Genomic DNA, 17,697 nt, shown 5'->3' with positions numbered 1-17,697 from the left:
TTGAGCACACCACCCTCACTCGGAATTGAAGTGCACTAAGTAACTTATGCAACCAAGGAATCTACCTTAGACTGAATAAATAGCTGCTGGTACTCCTGTGCCATAAGATACAGCCGAGATGTGGCTCTCATTACCTTAAGAGACCCCTCTGGAGAATCCCACTGTTCCATGACTAAGATATTAATATCAGGATGCCAGGGAGATGCTTAAGACTGAACCCTCACTCCATTCATAAGGGAGGAGGAAATATAAGGGACTGTCTGGGAGTCCAAATTTAGCTCTTGGAGGGACTCAGAAATGAGATCCAGCAGAGCTGAGGATTTGAATAGGTGCAGAACCATGATCATTCCCAGAATCCAGAGCCACCATGGAATCCCAAGCGCCGGACTGTGGCCCTGCATCCCCCGATAGTGATGACAGTTCTTGAGACAATAGGGGAATAGAGAGAGTCCCATCATCATCTGCATCCCCATCAGAAAGATCCCTGGTCAGTGGTAGATGACGAGGCAAAAGCATCCTGGGAGGACTTACCCTCATGTATGGTGCCAGAAGCGCTGCTAGCCATTGCTCTGCCAGGATGACTTTCTTGAAAAACTTTACACATCAAACTGAGGACTTCAAGGGAAAAAGCCGTATCAGGCAGCACGGAGTCACCAGCAGATAACTGTAATTTGCGTCTCTTGAGCTCTGCAGCATCTGCACCCTTCCAAGTAGGATGGCCACTGTTTCTGAGTCCAAAAAAAAGAAAAAAGACCCAAACCACAGGGCTAGCTGCCCATTCCTCAGCCCAAGAGCGCAAAGGGGAGACTAAGGCGGATGTTCCTGCATATCCTTCCCATGCAGTATGCATATGGCACAAGTACACTCCTCCGGCACACAATTTGCACATTCCTGACATGAATTAGAGGTAAAAGAACTCCAGAACTCCATTCCTACCAGTTTTGAGTCAAAATGAGAAGTTTGGAGCTGAAGGAAACTTTTGAAAAAAAAAAGATCGCTAAAATCCAAGAGGGCCACCGATAGGACTTTGGCGCCAAAAACAGAAAAAATACAAGGTAAAGACCAGCATATTTAGGATTTTATGGGTGTGGGACATAGGGGAACAAGTATAAACCACAAAATTGTTGATTTTCAGACATCCCCCCGATGCACCTCATAGGCTGAAATAGCCTTACTCACCATGACCTGTGCTGCAGCCTACTTCATCCCTCAATAGTAGCCAGAAAGGAAAAAGAAATTCCTCTAACGCTGGATCTTTGGGCTGCCAGTCGGACACTGTGTCTGGCTGAGCCCCCACCCGCAAACCAACAGATGCGTAAAACTGGGAGGGGGAGGCAAACATGCTGAGCCTCCTAAGGATGCTTGATAGATTGTGCTCAAACCCATGCCATGCAGAAGGTGAGCAACACTAACTGGGGACGGCCCCAAGCTCCGAAAATACTTCTGTAGGCTGACTAACAGGTACCACAAAGGTTAGGCCTGTCAGCTGCAGACCAGACCATAGTTTGCCTCTTCTCAACACAAGCAGAGCTGAACCCTGGAATCAGGAAGCTCTGAACACCGAAAACTGAAAAAAATAGGCAAAAAAACTGACTAAAAGAAAAGAAAAAGGCAGAGCAGAACAGAAACACTCTTTCAGGCTTACACTCAGAAGGAAAAAACTGTAGGTGGCAAAGGCTTAAGGCCATAGGGAGATTACCACTTGTCCAGAATGACATACTTATTGCACTAGAAAGACCTTTCTAATGTTTTTACAATGCAGAAAGGAGGCAATTTTGAGAAGTCTATGTTACTGCAAAGTTTGACAATACTTTTGTACCCATAGGGAAAAAGAACAGACACTCTACACTTGATCTATCTGTGAGAAGTGGCTTGGAGACAAAACATGATGCATATATTAAAAAAATCTAAATGCATGTACCTTGTTTTCTCCAACATGAAACCCCTGTCAAACTTCTCCAACATGAAACCACTAGATTTGATTAACCAATTTGGAAAATCTTCTGGATATAAAATAAATTGGAGTAAATCGGAGGTTCTTTCGCTAAATGCACACTGTCCAAAAGGATTATTTGACTCATTCCCTTTTCTTTGGAAGGAAGAGGGTATAAAATATTTAGGTATTTGGATTTAAAAAACATTGGAAGACACGATGAGAGTAAACGAAAAATCCTTGCTGCTAAAGGTCTCAGAAATGTGTAAGCAATGGAACCCATTACATCTGTCTTGGTGGGGGAGAGTCCAAACGGTTAGAATGATGATTTTGCCTGTGGTTTGGTACCAAATGGGTATGTTGCCAGTTAATTTTCAGGAGTCCTTTTATAAGAAATCGAATAGTATTCTCACCAAATTTAGTTGGCTGGGTAAAACTGCTCATATTGCTTTAGTATCTTTACAAAAACCAATTGCGGTGGGTGGGGTAAATTTCCCAAACTTGTATAGGTACCATCAGGCCTATATACTGCGTCAGGATATGTATTGGATCCTTCCTGAGCTCATGGAACATCTCCCTGATTGGCTTTACTTAGAGTGGCAACTTATGTCCCCATTACGGTTGTTTCATGTGTTGAGTATCAAGTTGCCCAGATTTGTTAAGGACAATAGTATTTTATTTGACACCTGGAAAACCTTGAAATTTATTAACAACTTAACAGATATTTCAGTAGAAAAATCCACGTGTCAATCCTTATGGCTAAACTCCAAGATTCAAATTGGCGAGTCTAAGATCTTCTGGAAGCATTGGATGCAGGCAGGTATACATACACTAGATCAGTGATTCCCAACCCTGTCCTGGAGGAACACCAGGCCAATCGGGTTTTCAGGCTAGCCCTAATGAATATGCATGAGAGAGATTTGCATATGATGGAAGTGATAGGCATGCAAATTTGCTTCATGCATATTCATTAGGGCTAGCCTGAAAACCCAATTGGCCTGGTGTTCTTCCAGGACAGGGTTGGGAACCACTGCACTAGATGATGTTTTATCAAATGGGAAAATGCTTGATTTTTCACGACTGCAACAATCATTCGGTATTTCAAAGCATACAAGTGGTTGAAGTTGAAGCAAGCCATTCAGAAGGGGTTCCCTGATTGGTGAAATCTAAAAAATCAATATAGCTTGGCGGTCCTATGCTTCCAGACAGATTTCCTAAGGGATCAGTGGTATAAATTAATATCTGGTATAAATTAATATCTGGCTATATGAATAAGAAACCAAAATCAAGTTTGAGAGATATTTGGAGCATTGAGATTAAACAGCAGATTTCTGCTACTCAATGGCCACGGATTTGTTCTTAGAGGATGAGATGTACAGCATCAGCATCTATGAGACAAACGTGGGGGGGGGGGGGGGTTTGTTGCATAGAAGTTTTTGGATCCCTGTTAGATTACAAAAATTAGATAGTTCTAAGTCAAATAGATGCTGGCACTGTCATCTCGATATAGGGACACTGGATCACCTGCTCTTCTTTTGTCCCTTGATATTTAACTTCTGGAGATCTATATGGGGACATATTACTCTGATTCTGGAGACTATGATTCTGCTATCGTATGATGTGGTAATCAGTGGGATGTTGTTATCTCCTACACTTCTAGGAGACAGAAATAAAAATAGATTATTGGGTATTATGACTGGGGTAGCCATCCAAATGATTACAAAAAATTGGAAAAACTGTGACCAATTAAATTTTACTTTTTGGTGGCATTTATTATGTTTATGTTACAGATACGAAAAAAATGATTTTTGAGCAACGGGGTACCAAATGGTTTAAACGGGTATGGGGTCCATTGACTAATTTTATTGATTCTAATTGAATGGTGTTTCCTTGTACTTCTGGTTATAATTTACATATCCAGGGAAGGGGTGGGGGGAGGGAGAGAGAAAGTAGACTGGGATTGTTGTCTGAAAAATATGGAAGTAATATTGTTGGTTTTCTTGATTACACTGAAATAGGGAGGGGGTGAAAATAATTTTCATGTATTTGATTGAAAGATGTAAGTGCTGTTTTTCATATATTCTGTATGTATTCCTATATGCACTGTTTTAAGTTTGAAAATGAATAAAGATTTATAAAAAAGCCAATAATGTTTATATTAATGAAAATCCCATGAACAAAAACAAATTTGTACTATCTTGCAATCTCCTAAACAATGCTTCTTAACTCTCACCTGAAGGCATACCTAACCTGTCAGGATTACTACAATTAATATGCATGAAATAGATTTGCACACACGGAGTAGCCAATATATTCAAATTTATCTTACTATCCTATAGTGACTGAGTATGTACGAACAATTTAAGAAAAAGACAAACTCAAAACAAATGAAGTTTATTTTTTAATCACTTGAAAGTACATGAGTAGAAACACATTCAGCACTTCTTTCAGTAGCAATCAAGAATAAAAGAAAAGACAAAGACTAGGCTATAGTACATAGTCAGGTGTGAGTTCAAGAATGAACCAATCCAGACCTAGATATTACAAAAAGACAACACCATGGCCACACTCAATTTGATGGTCATGTCACATAATACTGTACTTTAACACAGTGTTTTTCAAACTTGGGGTCATGATCTAATCTAATCTAATCTAATCCTTAGGTTTGTATACCTAGTTGAGTGATAACCCCATTCCCATCTTCCACTAACTTGGTTCCTGTAAAACACTAAAGAGGGAAAGGTGGGAGACATTGAGGGCCATTTTCGATAGGACATCTAAGTCTGATTTTGGACGTTTCCTGCAAAACATCCAAATTTAGAAACATAGAAAAAGCCATTTTCGAAACCCGAACTGCTAATTGTCCAAAGCTTTTTTTTTTTTTTTTTAATTGTCTACTTGGATGTCCAGAGCACCAAAATGTCCAAAGTTATACCCCATTTTCGACCAAAAAAAGTCCAAGTTGGAAACAAATGTCCAAATGGTCTGCACTTGGATGTAGGAGGGCCAATCTTGTAATGGATTGGCTACCCAGACATGCCAACAGAGCAGTGGGACACCTTAAAGGACACTGCTATGAACTTCACATAAAGAGTACCACATGTACTTCTCACCATAACCCCCTTATAATTTAGAGTGAACCCCCTAAAACTCCCCTAATGCCTACTATACCCACTTGTCTACAACCCAAATAGCCTTTATGGCTCCAGGTGTCACCTATATGGAAGTAGAGTAGGGTTTTGGTGGGATCACAATTTCTATCATAAATAGACTGGTTAAAGTCTCTTATGGGCCTGACTCCTCCTCTCTATGGTTCACTAGCCCATTCAATACGCTACTTAAGACACCTGTGTGCTACTCTAGTAGGCTTTTCTATACCTGGTGGTGCTGTTCTAGAGACAGGTATGTATTTTTTCAGTAAGTTTAATGGGGGTGCAAAGGGGTCTGTGACCATTGGAGGAGTGTCCCTCCAGTGATCATCTATCTGGTTAGTTTGGGTACCTTTTTGGCACTTAGACACTTCTAAAACAGGTCTAGCCCAAAATGTCAAAGTTCCATCCAGGACATCTTAGGAAATGTTTGATTATAGCTGCAAAATGTCCAAGTCTAAGCCCACCCATAGCACGCCTCCCAAAACACTCCTTTGAACTCTGGGCTCACATCAGAATAAACGACCCACTAGACATCTAGAAAAATGGTTTCAAAAATTGGCACACTTGGACGTCCCAGTGATTAGGACGTTCAAGTGCTGACTTAGTCGGGTTTTTGGATGTTTTTCATTTTTGAAAATGCCCCTAATTGTCACAAGGCACTAAACTGATGTAGAGGAGAGGCCTCAAGAAGTACCGAAAGATTAGGTTCTTACCTCTGCTAATCTTCTTCCTTGTAAATCCACACTTTATTCTGGGACCAGTGGGTTATTTCCCTCCACCTGCTAGGGTCTGTAGGAAGCCTCAAAACTTCAGAGGCTTTTCCTCCCTCCCTTACATACCTCCTCCCTGAGCATGCTCACCAGTCAGCCTGAAAGCAGCCAGAAATATCTGTAGAGCAGGGATGTCCAACCTTTGGCTTCCATGGGCCGCATTGGCTGAAAAAGATGTTTCTGGGGCTGCGCAAACGCTGCAGCAAGACAGAGGAGGGAGTCGGCAAGATGGTAAACACCCGGGGGCAGCAGAAGAAAACACTGCATCGCCCTCGACCAGGGCCGCACAAAATACTTCACGGGGCCGCATGCGGCCCTCAGGCCGCAGGTTGGACACCCCTGCTGGAGAGGATAAGAACAAGAGAGAGAGGGGTAAGGGGACACTCCCCGACAAGTAAGTATATTCTACTTACAATTATAAATGCAAAACAGCAACAAGGGAACATAACCAAATCAGGATAACAAACATCAGTAACCTAAATGACAATAACAGTGCTAGAAGTAGAAACAACATGAACTGACATGAACTAACTTGGGACCCCCTAAACTGAGTGCTAACCCCATTCTGATGGCACTCTAATAAAAACTGGACAGAAACGCAGATTACCAGTATTTGTAAAAGCAGACACTCGGTGAATCAGCAAGTATAGGGCAGGTTCCAGGAATAATGTGTGGGTTTACAAGAAAGAAGATTAGCAGAGGTAAGAACCTAATCTTTCGTTCTTGTACAATCCCACTTTATTCCGGGACCAGTAGGACGTAACAGAGCAGTCTGGGTGGGACTGATGAGCCCGCTGCTAACACAGAGGCACCAAAAGCAGCATCCTGCTTGGCCGCCACATTGATCCTGTAAAACTTGGTGAATGTATGCAAGGAGGACCTGGTAGCATCCCTGCAAATCTCGTCCAGAGAAACAATTGACGACTCTGCCCAAGAGGAGGAAAACCTCTCTGGTTGAAGGAGCCTGGACCCCAAGGGGGGGGCATCTTGCCGACCGCCACATAAGCTATGGCCATGCGAATCCAACTGGAAATGGTAGCTGTAGAAGCTGGTTTCCCTCTGTGGGCAAGACCCACCAAGACAAACAGGTGGTGAGAGAGGCGAAACTCGGTGACCTCCAGATACCGCAATAAACTTCTGCGCACGTCCAAGGACACAACCACCAGGCTAGACTGTTGCGTGCCATGGTCATCCGGGGCAGGGGTGCATGGAATGGGTTCAGTCATGGATTCCAGCATAAAAGCAGGGCATTCTGCAGTGGACGCAGGCAGGTTCTGGCCCAAGGAACCACATCAATCGATGTCACCATAGTCCCTAGAACCTGGAGATACTGCCAAGCTGTCAAAACCAGAGTGGCTAGAAAGTTCCTGATAACCTGCTGTAGCTTCTCCTGATGGGACACAGGCAGAGACACTTTGTTCTGACCCATGTGAAACTGAACTCCTAGGTACTCCAAATCCGAGGTGGGCTCGAGATGACTCTTTCTGAAGTTGATAACCCAACCCGGACATTGCAGCAACTGTACCACCTGATGAACAGCCTGATGCCCCTCGGACAGAGAGGGCACTCTGATCAACCAGTCATCCAGATACAGGTGAACCAGGACACCCATGGAGCGCAGATGGGCTATCACCACTACCATCACTTTGGTGAAGGTCTGGGGTGCTGTCACCAACCCAAAGGGCAGTGCCACAAACTGGAAATGTCACCCCAGAATATGGAATCGCAGGTACTTCCGGTGGTCCGGGAAAATGGGAATGTATAGATCCGCCTCCGTCAGATCCAGGGAAGTTAGCAACTCCCCCGGCAGCAACGAATCCTCTTCTAAACCTACACAGACCGCACATGGGGTCCCCCAAGGATCTATTCTCTCGCCTTTACTTTTCAATATCTTTCTTGCACCACTAATGACTTTATGCCAATCTGTAGGTTTTCATGTTTTTGCCTATGCTGATGATATCCAGCTATTGCATCCATTAAACACTAATGATACCTCTGAAATCTTAGCGATTAATGAGAAACTTGACCAAATTTATCACTGGCTGGATATAAACAGATTGGCACTTAACATTAAAAAAACTAATGTTATGCTCTTTCCATGGAAAGATGGTTTTCCTCTTGTTACTCCAATTTCTATACAAAACGTCCCCCTGCAATCAGTTAATAATTTAAAAATTTTAGGGGTGATTTTTGATAATAAACTAAATTTTCATGATCATATTAGTAATATTATGAAAACTACCTTTTACAGATTACGTAAAATTCTTATTCACTCTTTGGTGATTTCCAAAATCGACTATTGCAATTCTCTCTTCAAAGGAATTGCGTTAAACGAAATAAAACGTTTTCAAATCATTCAAAATGCCTCAATTAAGCTTATAACCAAATCTAGAAAGTTTGATCATGTAACACCACTCCTTAAAAATGCACACTGGCTTCCAGTTATTCATAGAATTATGTATAAACTTTGTATAATGACCTTCAAAACCCTTTATAATAAGACTCCTGCTTTCTTATTCAAACTATTAATTCCATATTCTGCAAATAGAGTTTTGAGATCTAATGAACAAAATCTATTGACTATTCCTTCGTTGAAAATTATTAATACAAGACGGCAATTTATTTTTTCGGTTACTGCACTACAGATTTGGAATGCCCTTCCAATATTTTTAAGGGAAGAACAGGAATTCGGAAAATTTAAAAGTAATTTTAAAACATTCCTTTTCAAGGATGCCTTTGAAAATTAATTTTAATATCCAATAACCCTATTAAATTTTATCTTATTATATTTTGTTATTTTGTTAACCTTCTGTATTTTTCCCTTAATGTTTTCTTTTTACTTTAAAGATTTGTAGTTCATTCCTCCTTACCTAATGTTATGAGTATGTTAAAATTGATTGTAATTCTGTATTGATTTTTTTCCTTTTAAGTATTTTTATTTATTGTATTGTCACCCAACAAATGTAATTTTAAACTGTACATCGCTTAGAAGTATGATTAAGCGATTAATCAAAAAAATTATTAAACTTGAAACTTGAAACTTCAATCACTGAGTGCACCGTCTCCATATGGAATCGAGGGATTTTCAGGGCTGCATTGACTACCTTGAGGTCCAGAATTGGTCTCCAATCATAGGATCCTTTGTTTGGAACAATGAAGTATATTGAATATCTCCCAGAGCCTGAGTCTTCCTCCGGCACATGTTCTATGGCCGCAATATCCAAAAGTCTGTGGATTGTGGCCTGCACCTAAACCACCTTCTCGGGGCGGCTGGCAGGGAAATCCAGAAAATACTTGGTCAGAGGACAGAGAAACTCCAACTTGTAGCCATCTCGGAGAACCTCCAGAACCCAGCGGTCAGAGATGATGGCCTCTCATTCTGCCAGAAAGGCCGACAACCATACCCCGGTGCGGGGAGGGGGAGGGGGAGACAGCGACCTGGCATCAGAACTGTTTCTTGGTGGTAGCCGCCGGTCGACTTACTGGAGACTGCTGATGGCGAGACCCACCAAAGTGCAGTCTGGCAGACAGGAGGAATGATGACCTGTGGAAGGGCCCGAGTACGGGCGAGAATGCAAAAAAGGATGAAAATTAGAATGCCCAAAAGGGCAGGACCTGCTCCCAGGCAATGCCTTGGGTTTACGATCCTGAACACTGGCCATAAGGTCATCCAGACCCTGACCGAACAGGAGCTGCTCCTTGAAGGGCAACCGGCTCAATGTAGCCTTAGAAGATGAATCACCATACCATTACTGAATCCAGAGCATCCTGTGAGCCGAAACAAAATAGGCACCAAGCTTGGTAAAAACATTCAAGATGTCATACAGGGCATCAGCCATGTAATCCACTCTGGAGATGAGAAAATCCAAATCCCGAAGCACCACAGTGTCAGGATCATGACGCAGTTGGAGAGGCATGCCCGAGCCACGAAACCACGAAAAAGGAGGCTGTCGCCGCTTTGATCTTGGCCGCCACTGAATCAAACAGACACTTAAGGATAAAATCCACACATCTGTCCTGGCCATCCTTCAGAATACCCCTCCCCCCCCCATTGCTAGGGAGAGATGTGCACTTGGTGATATGCGCCACCCAAAAATCCACCTTCAAAGAAATAAAGTGCTTGTTAAAGCCATCCGCCATGGGATAAAGCCGCACCATGGCTTGAACACATTTGAAGTGACCCTCAGAAGACTTCCAAGTATCCATAACAATCTAGAAAACATCAGGATGATCAGGAAAAGAGGCAGATTATGGCCTCTGGTCACTCATAAGGGAACATTCAGCAGAGACTGGCTGTTCTGTCTGTAGCTTCAATTCCTGCAGAGAATCAGAAATTAAATCCACAAGGTGTGGGGATCCTCTTCCAAATCACAGACTCCGCACCAGTCCGGATCCTGGAGATCCACCAGATTAGCCAGGTCCGTGGCCGCCACAGAGCTGCCCTGTGAAAGCAGAGGAATGGAAAGAGTGTCTGGCACAACTGCAGGCACAGTGAACTTACTCCCCAGTATACTCGCAGGAAAACAAGAAGAAAGACCCTGGTCCCTTGGAACAGGGGTCCCTGTGACCGGCACAGAAGCTGGAGGAAGGGAAACAGGCAGGGACTTTTAACTATGTATTGCAAACACTCAATATGAACAGAGATGGAAAATGAACCCCTAACTAAACGCTACACAAGCCAATCGAGGTTCTTGGATACAGCACTGAGGATAAAAGCTTATATTATTGGAAGGAAAAGAACCTCAGAAACCCACTCAGAATCCGACTCAAGGTAAACAGTCTGAGACTTATTGGTTCTGGCTTTCTATCATAGGTTCTAAAAAACCTTTCTTTTTGAAGCTTTTTTCAATGCTGTGAATACTACTTAATATGGTGAAAAATTACTTATTAGAAAAAATAAATCATGGTGTACTTGATTAATGCACTAAGATGTACAAAAACACTTTTTTTAAAAGGCTGTCATTGTAACACTAATGATTCTTATCATCAGTGCCATCTTTAGTAAACTGGGTGCCATAGCCAATAATTAAATCATCAACCGCATTTCACTGAAAAACTTGGTCTAAGAAACGTGAAAGAACTTATCATAGATATCTTAGCCGTGCCTAACAGGACCCGTTTCGTTGAACAAGTCAGCTTCTTCTGGGGACATTCACGGCACAATTAGAAACATTGAAACGGTTGTTCAAGGAAATTGTGATACGTTATCACAGCAAGGAAAGGTCCCTGAGCCCTGATCTGATGTGCAGGCTGTCCAGGGAGCTTACTGCTGAGCAGGGAACTCCCCAGAAGCAGACGTTCTCCATGATCTCCTGCAGTCAAGGATGTCCCGCAGGGAACCTCCACAGCACGAGGGTGAGAACCTCGAACAAAAAATACTGAAAGATCACAAAATAAAATACAAGTAGAAAAGATGAGCTCCTACAGACTTGGTTTATAGGAAGAAAAGACTGATGAGCATGCTCAGGGAGAAGGTATATAAGAGACAGGGGGAGGAAGCCTCTGAAGTTTTGAGGCTTTCTACAGACGCTAGCGGGTGGAAGGAAATAACCCACTGGTCCCGGAATAAAGTGGGATTGTACAAGAACAGGCAGATCTTATTCTTGTCTTATTTTATTATGTATTTGATATTTTTGTGAACTGCTTAGCTGTAAGCAGGTTATAAATGAAGTCAAAATAAATACAAAAGTGAGCAAAGGGCCTTTGAGCCATTCTTATGCTCAAGGTCTTGCTGCATCCCCACCCTGTTCTTCCTGCCACCAGCATCTCTAGAAATCTGCAGCATATCAGGCAGATCAAACAGCTAACTCAGGAAACTACAAAGCCATGGCATAGAGGGAGATATACAAAGATGGATAGGCAAATGGCTGGATAACAGGAAGCAGAGAGTGGGCATTAATGGGAAGTTCTCTGACTGGGAGATAGTGACTAGTGGTGTACCCCAGGGCTCAGTACTTGGACCGATCCTTTTTAATATTTATATCAATGACTTGGAAAACGGAACATCCAGTGAGATCATCAAGTTTGCAGATGACACAAAACTCTGCCGGGCAATCAGATCGCAGGAGGATAGTGAGGAACTCCAGAGCGATTTGTGTCGGTTAGAAAAATGGGCGGAGAAATGGCAGATGAAGTTCAACGTGGAGAAATGCAAGGTAATGCATTTAGGCAGTAAGAATAAGGAATATGAGTACAGAATGTCAGGTGCAAGTCTGGGAAAAAGTGTACAAGAAAGGGATCTGGGTGTACTGATAGATAGGACCCTGAAGCCATCAGCACAATGCGCGGCAGCGGCAAAGAAGGCAAATAGAATGTTGGGCATGATAAAGAAAGGAATCTCGAGTAGATCGGAGAAAGTTATAATGCCGCTTTATAGGGCAATGGTCAGACCCCACTTGGAATACTGCGTCCAACATTGGTCTCCCTACCTAAAGAAGGATATAAAACTGCTGGAGAGGGTGCAGAGACGAGCAACCAAACTAGTGAAGGGTATGGAGAAACTGGTATATGAGGATCGACTTAAAACACTGGGATTGTTCTCCCTTGAGAAAAGGAGACTGCGTGGGGATATGATCGAGACCTTCAAAATACTGAAAGGAATCGACAAAATAGAGCAGAGAAGATTATTTACATTGTCCAATTTGACACGGACAAGAGGACATGAAATGAAGCTAAGGGGGGACAAGTTCAGGACTAATGTCAGAAAGTTCTGCTTCACACAGAGAGTGGTTGGCATCTGGAATACTCTCCCAGGGGAGATTATTGCAGAATCGACAGTCCTAGGCTTCAAAAGCAAACTAGATGCATATCTCCTTGAGAGAGGCATATAAAGTATGGTTGGCTATAAAATAAACCAGGTGTATACCTGGCAGGGCCTCCGCGTGTGCGGATCGCCGGACTTGATGGACCGAAGGTCTGATCCGGAGATGGCGCTTCTTATGTTCTTATGTTAATGTGTGCTTTGAAAAACATCAAGAAAGGCACAAGCAGCAGGATACACAGGAAGTATTAGTTCCTCTGCACCACCAGCTGAACTTTTCTGCAATCAGCTGGGATTAGACAATCTAGAGTGGAAGGCAGGGGACTGGAGATAATGTGGAGACCAGTGGTACACCACTGCTGCAAAGCTATTCTCCATATGAATGCAAGGCTAGAGGAAGCCAGGGTTCAACAAATTCTGAGTGCCAAGTTATCATGGCACCCTGAAATTGGATCCTGGTACCCAGTATTCATGCCTGCTAAAAGTCCTGGCTGCCTTTGCAGAGAGTCGGGAGGCAAGAGACAAGAGGGGAAGAGAGTTGGAGGAGGCAGAAGAGAATGAGGGGCAGCGACGAGAGGTCGCTCCACCCACCCCTGATGTCAGCGAAGCACTGATCCGGAACTCCTCCTTAAAAGGGGAGAAGCCAACGGCGATTGAAACAGCTGAGCCCAGAGAACAGGGCAGGTAGGAGCAGAGAGTCAGGAGGCAGGAGAGCATCGGGAGGCAAGAGACGAGAAGAGTCGGAGAAGGCAGGAAAGAGTGAGGGGCAGCAGTGAGAGGTAGCTCCGCCCACCCTTGACATCAGTGAAGCACCCATCCAGAACTCCTCCTTAAAAGGGGAGGAGCCAACAGCGCAGCATCGTAGGCAAGCGAGAGCGCCTTCGCTAAGGGCCTTAAGAAGAGACACATCACTGCAAAGAAGAAGCGCTAAAAAAGGACACCCACACAGGCAAGTACCACGAGGGCAACAGGACAGACAAGCAGTAGATTTACAACACAGTAGTAGCAGAGAGTAACCACAGCGGACACAGAGAACACACAAGCAACAAGCAAGGAAGGATAGCAGGTCTCAAATCAGGTGAGGGACCTCACAGTAACACCAATGATACTACAAAAGGAAACAGGGAGAAGCCACTTCAGACAGCAGATCGGCAAGTGGAAAGGGACCCACAGTGACACCAAGGACACTACAAAAGGAAACAGGAAGAAGCCACTTGAGACAGTAGACCGGCAAGCGGACAGCAATGGAGACAGCAGACAGAAGCAGGATGTTGAGCTACCCAGTTTTCTGCACCGTTTGCCATATGTATGACCACCTCCCCTCTAGGAGGTGGTCTTATGTATGCACTCGATGCAGAGAACTGGAGGGCCTGAAGAAACAAGTTAGACTCCTGGAAGGCAGAATACAGAACTAGAAGCACTTCGAGCAGTGGAGGAGGAGGACAGAGAGGCAGAAGACTTCAAGACAGAGGAAACCATTGAGGAAGAAGTCCGGGAGTTAGAGAAGTTCATCGAGGAGGCATACAGGGAGGCCGTGGAGAATCACCAGCACCAGTGGAAAGATACATCTACAGTGATGGAGGACCACCTTGAGGACAACCACAAGGAAGAAATCAGTGACACAGCAGCAAGACCTGGAAACACGGGGGGAACCCACAGGAAGACACTGACCTATAACTGGAGAGATGGACATTAGAGAATGACATGGTGACAAAATTCATCACCGTTCCCATCCCGCGGATAACCGTGGTAAACCATCTTCATGTCATTCTTTACGGAGAGAGGGAAGAATCAGAGTATGAATGGCCACAACCACTGACCCTCAAGCTTTGCTTTGAAGAATGCTGGTGTAGAAGGACTGAGGCTGAAATAGACACTAAAAAATGACATGGGATTATTTCCCGCAGTTATCTGCGGGATCGGGAACGGTGATGAATTTTGTCACCATGTCATTCTCTAATGGACATACACCGAGGACATGGACCTGTGGCTGGAGAGATATGAGAAGATAGAAAGGACAGCGATTGTCGTGGGGGACTCCATTGTCAGACAGGTCAACAGCCATATAGCGGGAGGAAGACAGGATCGGCTGGTGACCTACCTACCAGGAGCCAAGATAGAAGATATAGTGAGCCGCATCGACAGGATCATCGACAGCATGGAAGAGGAAGATATGACGGCGGTGATCCATGTGGGGACAAACAACGTGAGCAACAGGAACCACAGCAGAGAAGGACTGAAGGACCAGTTCCAGATGCTTGGAAGGAAGCTGAAGACCAGAACGCCGAGGGTAGCATTCTCAGAGATCCTGCCAGTACCCAGGGCCGATGAGAAGAGGCAGATGGAGCTGCAAGCAGTCAACGCATGGACAAGGCACAGGTATGAGGAAGAAGGATTCTACTTCATGTGCAACTGGACGATGTTCTGGGGGAAGAGCAAGCTATTCCAGAAAGATGGACTACACCTCAACGGAGATGGAATGAGGCTACTTGCAAGCAACATCAAGCACGAAATTGAGAAGTTTTTAAACTAGGAAGAAGTGGAAATCTGACAGTCGACTGATGGTTCGAGAAATGGTATACCCAGAAGATACCATGCAGGAAGATTGCGGGGAAGACTCACCGGATCATAGGCAAGGCAGAAATCCTGACGTATCGAAAGGGGCACAAGAGAGGAGGAAAAGCAAGAAAGTAACAGTCCGCAAACTCAAATGTATGTACATGAATGCAAGGAGGCTAAGGAACAAGATGGGGGAATTGGAAGCTATGGCACAAATAGATAACCTTGGCATAACCGGTATCACGGAAACATGGTGGAACAAGGAAAATGTTTGGGACACTGTGCTATCGGAATACAAGCTATACCGCAGAGACAGAGTGGGTCAAAAAGGTGGAGGTATTGCCCTATACGCCAAAGAGGGAATTGAGTCTACTGGAGAGAATACGCCGGAATCAAACAACAAGGTAGAGTCTCTATGGGCCAAAATTCCGGGAACAAATTGAACGGAAATGAAGATCAGCATGTACTACCGACCCCCAGGGCAGTCCGAAGAAATTGATGGAGAAATGATGGATGAGATTAAACGCAACTGCAAAGGATGCAACACAGTTATCATGGGCGACTTCAATTATCTGCTGATAGACTGGAACCTAGGTATCTCCGGCTGCGGTAGGGAGACCAAGTTCCTGGATGCTATAGGTGATTGCTTCCTGGAACAACTTGTCAAGGAAAATATGAGAGGAAATGCAATTTTGGACTTAGTTCTAAATGGACTACGAGGACCGGCGCAAGGTGTAGAAGTAGAGGGGACGCTGGGAACCAGTGATCATAATATGATCTGCTTCAACCTCAACACAGGGACAAAACATCGATCCAGAACGATGGCCACGGCACTGAACTTCTGAAAAGTACGAAGGGATGAAACTCATGGTGGGGAAGAAGATCAAGAAGAGGATAAGCACTGTAAAGACACTAGTGCAAGCATGGACCCTTTTTAAGGACAGTCACCGAGGTGCAAAATCTACCGCGTATCAACAAGTGATCCAAGAGGAAAAAGAACAAGGAACCAGCGTGGCTCACTGTACTGGTGAAGGAAGTGATCAGGGACAAGACGACTTCGTTTAAGGAATGGAATAGGTCAAAAATGGACGATAACTGGAAAAAGCACAAACAGCATCAAAGCATGTGCCATAAGGTGGTAAGAGGGGCCAACAGAGACTACGAGGAAAAAATAGCCAAGGAGGCGAAAAACATCAAGCCGTTCTTTCGATATATTAAAGGGAAACAACCTGCGAAGGAAGCGGTAGGGCCACTGAATGATCAAGGAATAAAGGGAGTGCTAAAGGAGGACAAAGCCATCGCTGACAAACTGAATACATTTTTTTGTGTCCGTGTTTACTGAAGAGGATATATGCAACATACCAGAAGCCGACAGGCTATACGTGGGAAATGAAGATGGGAAACTGACAGGGTTGACGGTCAGTCTAGAAGAGATATGCCGGCAGATTGATAGGCTTAAAAATGATAAATCCCCAGGACCGGATGGCATCCATCCGAGGGTAATCAAGGAACTGAAAGGGACTCTAGTTGAACTGCTTCAACTAACAGCCAATCTGTATATACTTGGTGTGTCATGATCCTGCGTAGAAGTCTGCCTATCATGGGCCTCAGAGGGAAGACATAAAGAAGTTCTGCCTTTGGCCAAAGTTGCACCAGGGCATCCAACCTTCACTTCCTGGCTCGTATTTTCGACTGAAGAACTAAGCCGCCTACTTTTTGGCTGCCGATACCATCAGATCGAATGTCGAGTGCCCCCACCAATTTGCAATGCAAGTGAAAGCTACCAGAGATAATGACCACTCTCCAGGATCTAAGATCTTCCAGCTGAGGAAATCCGCATGCACATTGTTTACTCCTGCCACATGTGCTGCCAAGAGAGATGAGTCTCCGTCAATCAAAACAGCATCTGGGCTTCCAAGTGTAGAGTAAGAATATAAGAATAGCCTTACTGGGTCAGACCAATGGTCCATCAAGCCCAGTAGACTGTTCTCATGGTGGCCAATCCAGATCCCTAGTATTTGACCAAAACCCAAAGAGTAGCAACATTCCACGCTACTGATCCAGGACAAGAGTAGCATTCTTGACATAGACAGGGGGTGGGTAAGCAGAGTGGGCAGACTTGATGGGCTGTAGCCCTTTTCTGCCGTCATCTTCTAAGTTTCTATGTTTCTTGGTGTCCCTCTAGTGATTGACATAGGCTACTGTCATTGCGTTGTCCAAGAAAACTCATACCACTTTGCTCTGCAGCGCATTCTCAAACGCCTGAGGTGCCAGGCAGATGGCTTGAAGTTCCATGTAACCACTTCCTCTGAGAAGGGGATCAGCGTTCCTGCACTGGTCAACCTTCAGAATGTGCACCCCAGCCATATAGTCTGACGTCCATCATCAGGATCACCCATGCGGGGATACAAAGAGGAACTCCTCTGGTTAGAGAGTGAAGCTCTAACAACTAGGCTAGACTGCAATGTGCTTCTGCTATCCAAAGCAGCTGCTGCTGGAATGCATCTGTCTGTGGGCATCAGT

Source organism: Geotrypetes seraphini, chromosome 3 (genome assembly GCF_902459505.1).
Source record: "Geotrypetes seraphini chromosome 3, aGeoSer1.1, whole genome shotgun sequence".
Lineage (NCBI taxonomy): Eukaryota > Metazoa > Chordata > Amphibia > Gymnophiona > Dermophiidae > Geotrypetes > Geotrypetes seraphini.
Note: the sequence above shows the minus strand (reverse complement) of the source record.